This window comes from Morone saxatilis, unplaced genomic scaffold, assembly GCF_004916995.1.
Source record: "Morone saxatilis isolate NCDOM2014 unplaced genomic scaffold, NCSU_SB_2.0 Contig24, whole genome shotgun sequence".
Lineage (NCBI taxonomy): Eukaryota > Metazoa > Chordata > Actinopteri > Moronidae > Morone > Morone saxatilis.
Genome location: NW_023339807.1, coordinates 7,874,486 through 7,886,913, shown reverse-complemented (window position 1 = coordinate 7,886,913; position 12,428 = coordinate 7,874,486).

The following is a 12,428-nucleotide window of genomic DNA, read 5'->3' as shown; positions in this document are numbered from 1 at the left end:
CACTAAAAGACTTGCTTTCAGACTGTTTCCTGGCAGTCTTGTGTTGCGACATTGCCCAATGTTTTGTCCACTGCCTCTCTGTAAATTATTTTAGAATGAGTCTGTTAATAGAGATTTTAAAACACACAAAAAACATTCTTGGCATAAAAAAACATACTACTGTATTGTACATGGATTGTCACTCTACCCCTAGGAACCATTGAGATATACAGTATGTCCATATATTGTCTGTAAAGAACTGCTATATTGCTTTATTGATTTGCTGTTTAACATAAACACAAAGCCTGCAAGTGACTAATAAACTCAACTACTGTATTTTTTGTTTTACCAAATTTCGGGACTCTTAACGTAGTCTATCTTTCAATAACCTTGATTGCACTGAATCCCCTCTCTTCCCCTCTTTGTCTTTTAGCCTCGGTCCCTTCCCTCCCTGTCTGTTTATCACATCTAAATCCGTCATAAGCTAATTGGTCATAAATTATATGAACAATTCCAAAGTATTGGAAACACCATTTTTTGGGCTTTCTGCTCCACAAGGGTAATTCTCAGACGAACTGCATTAATGCTCAGAGAGATTGTTAGCCAAAGACAAGCAAGGTCAACACACAAACACTCTAACCTAATGCAGCAGCACAGTGATTATACCAGTGTGTGTGTGTCTGTGTGTTTTAAATGACTATCGCTGTCCGTCTGTATGTCAGATGAGTGTTCCTTTGTTCTTAAGTGACTCTGCAGAGTGACTCAGATCCAATTAAACCTCTCTCCTTCTCTCTGTGCCTTTCTTCCCTCAAGCCTTCCCAATCATCCATCTCACTAATCAGAACGTGAGGTTGTGTGCTTCAAGTCCTCTGGATTAAGACCAACAATGCTTTTTCTCTTTAACCCTTCTTCACAAATGTGTGTGAAAAATAACAAGACCATGAGAAATAAAAGATCATCTCAGTGTATTATTGTCTTACATTAGAGCTGTGATTAAGTTAGCCTGGTTAACAGTTAGAACAAGGGTCATGTGAAATTTAGGAAACATACAGGCTGAATATTTAATGCCCACGCAAGTCTGAAGATCAAACCCACTCAGTTGTGACAGAAATATGTAAATCTGTTTTGTTCCAGTGAAGCCTGATGCTGTCGATTGGTGTCGTCTGGACGGTGTCAACAACGGTTAAAGTTTTTGTGTCCTCTGTTCTTCTTTTTAATATTTTTCAGTGGTGTTTATATGATCACATAATGTGACGCTTTGAGATCACTGGAGATCACAACAATAATATGTCAATTAATCCGTCCTTCTCAGACCTTTCCTGGAGGAACAGACATTTAACCCTGCTGTTATTTGAGATTTGCTTTACACATTTCAACTTTATAACATGTGAAAGAAGCCTTCAAGCCTGTTGGTGTGCAGTGAATGACGTATCTAAATGGCTGTGTTTGCCCAACGCCCACTTTATATCAGTCTACCATGAAAAGGCTCTATTATACTGTGACTAAACATTTCCACTTTTGCAGTCTCAAATGAAATTCATCCTTTGAATAGGCGGAAACTGAACCATTACACGAAACATTAAAAGGATTACAGAATTCTCTCTTCTACTGATAAAAACAGGATATTGACCCAATCAGCTAGCTCAACTGTTTATTAAACAATGATAGATTTCATCTCAACACATGATTGTGAGGAATTATGTGTTTAAAGAAATGGTACTCCTTCTCCTTTTTATAAAAATGATCTAATTGCCCTCTCAGGACAAAACCTTAATGTCAGTTCAGTTGCTACAGTCTTGGGCAGCTACTAATGATTATTTACATTCGATTTTTTGTCTCAGTAAAATGTATATATCATATATATGGCGTGTCAGAAAATGACGAATACCCATCACAATTTCTGATGTGTTCATACTTAACACCCAAATATGTTAAATTTACTGTCACATAATAAACACAGTCATCACATTTCAGAGGTTTAAAAAAGGAAATATGATTAATTACCAAAATCTATTTTCTGTCTGTCGACTAATTGATTAATGAACAATTATTTGAACTCTACTACAGTCATACTGCCATGTGATCAGTTGTGGATGGATATAGATATATAGATCATATACTGTTTCTTGAAAACACATGCTACATCATAGCGCTCTCATGTGCATCTCATGTACAGATGCACATATTTGTCCAGTGTACTACACACAGCAGGAGTAGTGATGAATTATTAGACAATCATAAACAGAATTCATTTTAGAATTATTTTAGCTTCATTCTGAATTAAACGTTAACAAAAACTTGCAGATTACTTGTCAAGTGTATAATATTTAAAAGGAATAGTTACTGCAATGCCACTTGTATTGTACTGTAGACGTGAGAGTGGTATTAATGGAATTTTAAGCAGGATAGCAAATAAGCATTTCCCAAAATGTTGAACTATTCTTGTGCGGACACGTTGTAATGAAATGTTCTAGGCTTGAAGAGCTGCTGTTGGTCAGTTAACTAAATATAATGCAGTGATAAATAACACTGATGCTGAGAGCAAAATTAGAGGGTCCAATGACCCCATTAAGAAAACAGATTCATCATACGAGAGCGGGATCATTAAGGAATATTCGTGCTGCTACCCCAGCTGCTGCCCTCTATCAAATTACATAGAGAACGGAGTAACAATAGGTTGTTGATCCAGTGATTCACATGCAACGGCCGTCACACACACACACTAATGACAACTACGTTTGATTTGTGTGTGTGTCTGTTTATAAAATAAATGTATGACTAAGTGCACCGTGTCTACAGTACTTATGTGCATGAGCACATCCTCGTGGTTATACAAAGGTCACTGAGAGTGCGTGTGTGTACACTATTCTAAAAGTAAAAAAAAAATCAGCTAATACAATCCATCAACACTGTGTCAATGTTATATAAGACAGATAGCACAGAAGAGAGGACAGCAAATACAGTGCGCTCTATAATCTGTGTTTGATATGTGTGTGCATTAGACTGCAGGTTATGTATATGTATATGCTGACCATCTGTAGAGGTTGTTGGGCTTTCCTCATCTTATTGACAACACAAATACCCTATGTAAGCGTGTGTGTGTGCGCACAAAGCACAAAGTATTTTATTCATCACCTCTACGTCTCTCCAGTGTAACACTGACTCACAGCACATCTTACATTATTTTGACCATTAAGGCAGATATGATCCCAACAGAGTTTTTCAATCACTGGTTGGAGATAAAAATATGACATATATATATATAAGAGGGAATAAAGAGGGGACAGTATTCCTATAATCAGATTGTTGTTGTTGTTTGTACCACCAATTCTTTAATATTTTTTTATTTGATTACATGAATCTTGCTTTAGTTTTATTTTAGTTTAGGTTTTCAAATTTACTCTTGTGGGAGGAGTTGAGTTGAGACGGTTGGGAAATTAAATTGTATCTTTCAATTTATAGTCTATAGTCTTTTTTTTACTTTGTGTACGTACATTTTACTGTAGTTTTTGGACATATTTTTGGAAATGTGTCTAATCTTCAGGCCTCTGGGTGGGCGTTTTTCATGTGTTGCTGACTGGAGAAAGTTAAGCCTTGTATATCTACAAACTTTGATACAAGGCATTCTCCCCCTTTTCAACAAGCCCACACAGCACTGGTTATCAACTGTTTGCAATTTAAGATGTGTGTCCCTTTACACAATTTAAGAGAAAACATTGTGCTGCTTGATGTGAGAGTGTCTCAACTGTAAATCAATAAAAGCTAAACAATGAGACAGATCTTATTGGAACGTGTGCCTCAACAAGGTCTCATCTCCTGACCATTATCAGAAGCACCTTAAAAAAAGGGGGGGGCATCACCTTATATTTCTAACAAAGTGCAGCAATAACGTTGTAGCTTTCTTTCTTCAGGCACTTTGTTATATTACATGCATTCCCCCCCCCCCTTGGCTGGTCTCTAAGGTGTCCTGACTTCATTTCCCCTTCCTTTGAATAGTGTTTCTCAGTCACCTCTTTATTGGTGCCATGCTGCTTGGAGGGACACACACACAGAGATCCAGATACAGATACAGACCCACACACAGTGACACATCACACACACCTTGTGGGAGGTGAACAATATATATCTAGTCCCTGCTGGTTAATCAAAGGACAGAGTGGCTCTCCTCTGCACCTTTTGGTGCGTGCTGAGACTCGTATTGATTTCAGCTATAAGGACTGATAGCAAGCTGTGAGTAACAGAAAACGTATGTGTGAGTCGGTGATCTGTCCTTGTTATTTCATTATCTATGTGATGATGGATCACAGACTGACGTGCCTGCAGAGACCAATCTATCCTATAGTGTTGCTAACAGCCTCCCTGAAGTAATAATTTTTATCAAGTAGAATCTTTACTGTTTGCTAACAGTATAGGCAGACATTACAACATCCATTTGATTGACTATTTTATAGCACATACATACTTTTGATGGAAATAACATAACATATCAAATTGGACTCACAAGTGTCTCGTCTCTATGTCTATCTACAGTACAGTGTCATTGAGGCATAATGTACATTCCCACTCCCAAAATTGCAAAATAATAATTACATTTACACAGACACTGCACACATGACAAGTGTAGATGAACCCAATTAAAGCATCATCATTGAAGCATGGCAGCAGGCAGGAAAAGGTTACTGGTAAATGATGACAAAAGGTCAGAAAGGGCAACTCTCATATTTTCTCTATAGGTGAAACCTCAAATGTCACATTTTCAGGATACACAGCAGCTTTTCCACATTGTGTAAGGCTATAACGGCTCACCTAATGCCAAATATATATTTCATTTTATATTTTGGTCAGTAAAAATGTCACGCCAAGTTTAATAACTAGTTTCAGCCTTGGGGTTGGGGTCTAGGTAGGCAGGGAATGGGTTAGGGTTAGGGTTTATAAATATTTGATGATATTTTTAGGGAACTGGTTCTCATAAACCTAAATTTTTCTGTCCATATGATCAAAAGCATTTTAGCCACTTTTGATTGAACATGGTGGTGAGGAGAATTAGTACATTAAAATGTGTGTGTTGTTTGTGACCAACCCAAGCATCTGAGATTATGTACAGTAGGAATATAGGTAAATGAAATATAGTTCCTTTTTTAAAATTTGCAATCAATGTTTGACAATTTCACATCACACAATAAAATCAGTGCCTAACTGAAGTTAAACTACCATTTCATATACTAACACATCATATAATCATATAATAACAAAAATAGAAACACAACTCTATTTAAAAAAAAAACTAGTTTCGTACAAAATAATGGCAAAGGTCAAAAGTGATAAGAAGAGAGCAGGTTTTGGACTGTTAAGATCTAGTACTTAAGTGGTCAATGTGAGTTTGAGACACTGCCTGTAGACTGTTCACAAGACATCTGTCTGACTATTCTGTGAACTGTTTCTTAGTAAACACACACTGTAGTTTTAATGCTGTTTGACAGAACACACAACTGCCTCATTAGCCTGTTGAAGACCAAAGAGAAGCTGTGGCAGAGCGATACGTTTCTCACAACCACGGTTACCAGTGAAGTGGTGCTATGCTCGATTATAAATGATGGAAATGATGGGGAGCAACATTTTAATAGGCACTGTCTAACAACCTCACCATCATTAATAACTTTCTGGTATAAATATTTATTAAGATTACCTGTAACAATTCATTTGGGTGGATTTTCTCCACTTTTCATTCAAACCAGAGACTTGAAATACCTATTATACCTATCATTATTTCTCTGCCTTTTTTTCACTGCATGCTGGAATATGCTCCAGCCCACCTACAATGGATAACAATAAGAAGGAACAGAAAATTGATCGATGTGATGGAGTTTCAGAAGATTGTTTGGCAAAGGAAAATGTCAATGCAGCTTGACTGTTTTTCCAACGGTCACTAAGTTCAGTCACAAACATGTTTCATGTAACTTTGCCTCACTGAATGTGAATATGGTTATACATGATCACATTGCTTATCCATCCTGTTACCTCCCTTTCTCTCTTGGCCTTGTTTTCCTCAGTCTATGAGTAAGCAGTTGCTGTGGGTGCGTGCGTGCATCCTCTCAGCACACTGTTTTCAACACATTTTCTTCAATCAACCAGCAAAACTTCTCTATTTCCTGCCAGTGACAGACTGCCTCAGGCTGGCAATATAGCTGTCTAAACTAACTGTCAACAAAAGGAGAAAATAGAGGAGGCAAGGAGAGATCCCAGTCTCATCTCTCTGTCTCCAGTGTCTCTATCTTTGTGCGATACAGAAATGGGAAACCACATACTCTACACTGCAGTGCTGATTCAGGATGTACACTGTAAATAGGATGGGGTCACTTGAGTAATTCAAAATCTATTACAGATAAAAGTGGTTCAGAAAAGGTGGCATTGATCTGTACACTGAGGTCGACTTCCCAAAAGTGCCTTAATACAACCGATTGGCAGGACTCTCTGCGGCCAGATGATGCACCTAAAGAGGGTTTGTTGGTTTGAACTCCTAAATTTAGATCCAGATATGCCTTTGCTGTCTTTCATCACTTTAGAACATAATCTGAGAAGCTGCAGCGAGTTAAAGAACACAACGCACAGAGATCATGATATTATCTAAACAACAACTCCTCTGTCAGAGAGAGAACCTTCTACTCTACCTCCTACATACAGAGCGGTGAAGTGAAACTACAAAATGGCTCACGCCCTCCACACCAGCTTTTACAAACTCTAGGTCCCTTTAGGAAGCACTTCATGAACATTCACTGACCAATGAGACCGATATAAGATGATAAATTCCCATTTTCCTTTTACTCTATAAATGATGTTATACTTTCAGTTAATTTGTTTGTCAGTGTGTTTGTTTGGAGGATGTTTGAAAACCAGTACATACAGATACAGAAAACCAGTACATACAGATACAGAAAACAGGTACATACAGTTTGCCATGACGACTAGTTTCTAGTGTGAGATTTTTATTAGCTGTGGTGATTATAGGATGCAAAAAAGATCATACTGAAAGGACCAGTGTGTAAGATTTAGTGGCATCTAGCGGTGCAGTTGCAGATTATAACCCTCCTCGCCTCACCCTTGTGTTTGCGTGTAGGAGAAACAAAAAACACCCTAGGAGGTTAAAAAGGCTAGAAACATGGCAGTTCAACATTAGTCTTCGACCGAAATGGCTTTTTCTTCAGTAACAGTTCTAGATTAGATTTTGCTGATTAGATTTTAGGAGAAAAGTGTCAACATTTAGAAAATGACAATGTTGACTGAGGAAAAACGTTTACAGAGGGATGCATGAGAGGCTCGAAACCTTTTCACCACCTTCCTAAAATTCACAAGGGGGGTCACTAATGTTGTTTCACAGAAGCCACACTGACAAGACTGCCTGCAAATGTGCTTGCAGATGTTTTTTGTTTAGTGGGATTTGTCCAATGCCAAATATCTCAAAATGACAGCTAATCGGCCCGATCGGTGAATCACTATTCAACATGAGGAACTCCACAGAATGCTCCCTCTGTATATATAAACAGTCCATTGTAAGGTAATGAAAACACAACAATTCTTATATTCAGATTATTATACACTAATGAAAACTTACCTATGAATATTATATTCCATTTATGTCAACAATAGATCCTTCTAAATGTTATACACTGGGTCTTTCATGTATCTTATTAGATTATACAAGTACACATAATAAACTGGTAACTCTTACATTTTGTAAATGTTATTATACTAGACAGTTATGTGCAAACCAAGCAGAATATGACATGTTTAATGCACATGACTCTACACCTTTTCATTTTCAAGATTTTAATTGAAATATATTCATGCACTCTATTTGTTGCTTTTGAGCAAGTAGTCGTCTTGTTGTTGCTTTTTTCTGTTTTATTGAATGTTATGCAAGACAAAATTAGTCTACCCCAGGACAGCATTTTGCAGTTCCTGCAAATATTTCAGAACAGTTAAGGATATTTATGCAGACATCTAGGAACATTTAATAACATTACAGCAGGAATATTTCTCATAATAACAACACAGTTCTCCCCTGTTTAACAAGAGCCATAGAACTTTAAATCATTACTTCTGTCTTTCACACACAGAAAGGCAGATAAAGACACCCATGTAACGGATCCTGTGAAGATTACACACACACTGTTTTTATGGCCCAGAGAGAAGCATTAGTATTGATGAACGGATCTATTAGAAAAAGCAGTTGAATGTAGTCTTGCGTTATTTCCCCTGAGAAAGCATCAATTCAGTGTTTCCTGTGGAACGAGAGGTTTATTGTCGGGCCAATGGTAAGGAACTTTGTTGCAAAAATTTGTACTAAATACCTTTCAAAAAGTCATCTTTCATGCCTTCTTACACATACTGGATGCATAGGGGGAAATAAGGTTTGTGAGGGGGGTGCATCTCCATCAATTAGTATTTTCCCCCTTTCTTACTGGGATACAGGCTATATGTATAGTACACAAGTATTTGTGGTGGGGAAGAGGATTTTCTTTGCTTTTTATCTGTTTGCTATTGTATATATCAGTCCATTATTAGAGTCCTTGTGATGCAAGCTCTGTCATGTACAAAAACATTGAGGTGTTTCAGAGGAACCTTTTCAAGTGTCTCATTGAATCTAAGTAACAGACATCAGAGTCAGACAGACCGCTGAAGAGAGGTTATAAGGTAACTCCTATTACTGCCGCTGTACAGTGACACTTTCTGTAGCATCATCTAGAAGATAGATAGATCTAGAAGATATAATGAAAGCAGCATTATTTCCAGGGAAGGCACTTTCCTGGTTTTGAACGACAGCAGTTGATACTTTAAGAGGTGATTACCACTAACAATCTTCCAGTCAGCAGATTGTATCAAAACATAATCTAGGGAGATGTAGGTAACCCAGATCGTACCTGTACTGGTCCAAGCCCATGGACTCAATCCTCTAATGGTGGCGTAAGCTGGGTTCCATTTGAGCTGCATTGTCGGTCAGTTCACCACTGTGCTCCAGACTGAAATACCTCAAAGCTGCAACTAACCATTATTTTCATTATCAATTTATCTGCTGAAATACCAGTCACAGGTAACATCTTCAAAGTCTTGTTTTGTTCAATCACAATGATATAAAATTAGAGAAGCTGGAACCAGATAACCTGTTTCTGCTCAAAAAATGTGCAATGTAAAGTGTGGCTCTGGTGGTCCCCATCACCAGGTCCAACTTTTTAGTTGTCCAATACTTTGGTTTATGACCAAATACCTGCAAAACTAATGACACTCCCATCAGCTTCAGTTGTACTTTGTGTTTTGTCTTTGTTGTGCCTTTTTTAGATAATATCCAACCAACAGGTCTCCCTAGAGGCTTTTGTCCATCAGATTCTCATTACGCTGAGAGACTTTAAAGGTAATATCTGCAATCCAAAAGATGAAACACAATTAGAAAAGCATAGTAATAGTAGATAATAGAATAGTAGAAATAGATAATAGTAAGTATTATCACATTACAAGCTAAATAAGCTCTTGGTTCGTTTTAAAGTGTTGCCTTGTGGTCTAAATAAATAATCTTATCTTTGGACTGTGTCCCATTGTCAGAACATTTCAATTTCTCTACTATTATTTAAAATCCTCACTCTTTCCTCAAGTTCCCAGGTCTTTCTTTTTGCTATCAGCTGGCCTCAGTGCCACACCTGGCAACTTTTTTCAAGAATACTAAACTAAAAATAATATATTTTTGGAGCCTTTTGACAGCTCAAGATAGACAGGAAAGGGGGAGAGACAGGGAGGGGATGGCACGCAACAAAGGGCCACAGTTCAGACTCAAACCCATAGCCACTGCAGCAAGGACTCAGTCTTGGTACATGGGGCACTCGCACTACCTGGTGAGCTATCCGGGAGACCCATAAACATGGGTGTTTAAAGATGATTTGATTAATGTTTTTATCATCCAAATCATTTCTGTCCCTGCCCACTTTGCCCCCTCTATCTTCATCCATGCCCCCGGCCTTCCCTTCATGTCTGACAATACAGAACAAGCCAGTTGATTAGAGCAGGAAAGAGGGTCCATCTACTGAAGAGGTTTCTGTCCCACGCAACACAACGCTGCAATTAACTCAAGCACCATGACTCACCACGGGAGAGAGAATAAACATGAATGCATTCCTTAAATAACTGCGTGTCTACATGTCTTCTTCCATGTGTTGTCATTATGAACCACAGGCCAGCTAGTGATGCCTTGTTTGGAAATTTTCAGATTGGGTGCTCAACCACAGTCAAGTTGGCATAAAGATACATCTGGATATAACAAACAAACAAATCGATCTGTGAAAGACACTATACTTTTCATTATTCACTCATCCGACTCACGTTAAATGGATTATTACAGTATGTGAATCCAGAATATGTACAGAATTGAGTATTACCATCATTCTTCACAACCATAAAAGACTGATAACATAAAAACAAAACAAAATGTATGACAAAAGCCATATAGCTCCCCAAGAAACCAATAACACAGGGAAACAATTATGTGAATATGCTGTGAGCAAGAGGAAACTCATGTTTGCATCACTAAAGCCAACTTAAAATAGCCCCATTATCCTCTACCCAAAGGCAACAACAGCCTCAGGTGGAATTATGGGGGAAATATACTTTGCTAAACCATTTCTTCAGTCCAACATGACTATTCACATTGTACCACTGCATACGTTAACATAATGTACGCCACAGAACAACAGGGTCCAGCCACTCCAAGAACTTAATTCCCAACTTTTAGCTACTGAAACAATAAACTTCACATAGCCTAGTGAGACAGCAGCAGCCAAAGAGCAGAAGATGGCTAGCAGTTACCAAATGACTTCACATAGGCCACAAGCAGGCAGCAGTGCGTGTGCAGCATCATGAACACACAACAATAACTGAAAAGAGCTTCAACATCAACCGACAACCAGCATGTCCAAGACAGGACAGCAAGAACAGCCTACAGTCCTTGGCATCACAGTGGGGAGTAAAATCCTTCAGGGTTGGTCCAAATCTCTCTGACCTCTTACCTCGGGTGCATTTGATGTGAAGCAAGTGATCAAACAGCAAACTCTGTAGCAACATTTAAACACTGACTGAATTTAAATTGACATTAATTTACTATCTGCAAATCATGTGTGACCTGTGGAAACTATATATAATATATCTCTAAGAATTTGCCATACTGACCAAGTTGAAATTGTAGATGTTATCTTGATCATATCTTGAATTATAATTAGTAGATGTCTAAAATATAATTTGTGGTGGTCAAGTGAAATCTATTAAATGCTAAAATTAAAGGGCTTGCCATTTGTTTGCTGTTGCCACCAGTAGTGTATGTCAAGTGTTGCTGTCTGCCTGAACATTCAGCTTTAGCTTTTCTACAAACAGTGGGAGAAATAGCAGCAACTACAGTTGACTTGCATTTGTCCAAGCAGACTATATGTCTTAGTGTCTGAAGGGACTCTTTCTAATCATTGTGTCACTGTGATAGGCGCAAGATACCAGCTTTGTATCAAGTGTAGCTCAGTTGGTATACTCCCAAACAGACAGCTATGGACACATCACAGGTAGTCTGTTTATACTAATTTCCACTTGGAGGATGTATTCCCCACCGTGTAGTGTTCACAATAAATTGCGTTCACCCTATGATGTACTTGCGTTCACCACATGTACGTCAGTCAGACACTGACTCGCCCATCAGTGGAAGGGTTGGGATGTGTGTGGGAAAATAGCTTTGGACAGAAGCATGTAAATATCCATATAATGTGTGAAAATAATGTTGATTGCAGGTGGAGACTGGAGAGGGGTGGATGTGGTATTTGGCCTTTCAGTGGGTTAATGTGGATGAGTAGAGGGATGTGGGGAGGTATAAACTATAAGTAGTAGAAAACATGCATATTAAACAGAGAATGTAGTTTCATCACACCTGTTGTTTATTGTAGACATTTCATCTTTTTTTTCCCCAAACAGCAGACAGAAGCTGTTTGAGGAGGCTTTCAGCTGCACTTGAGCAATGAAATCCTGTGGGAGGAGGGTGTCATTTGTTCAGCTGTCTGTTTGCCCAAAAGCACACTCTATATCTCAGACACCATAGGTTTTTGAAACATGGCGGAAAAGGTAATATCATTCATGAAGCGAAGGCAGTTAATGGATATGGTGTGCTCCAATGACCAATCAGGAAGCTGATTTGAAAACCGTGATCAATTTCCAAATGCCGTGTTTGTGCTTGTGTCTGTTAGACGTTAGACAGGTGCCAATGACAGTGTAGGTGAATGCCCCATCTAGAGTTAAACAGCTGCTAATGACAGAGTTAGGAAACGGGCTAATGTTAGCCTCATTAACATACTGGATTAGAGCTACAAACACACTAGGGACGGACCCAGGTAGTCACACACAGTCTCTTATTCTTGCACACACACACACACACA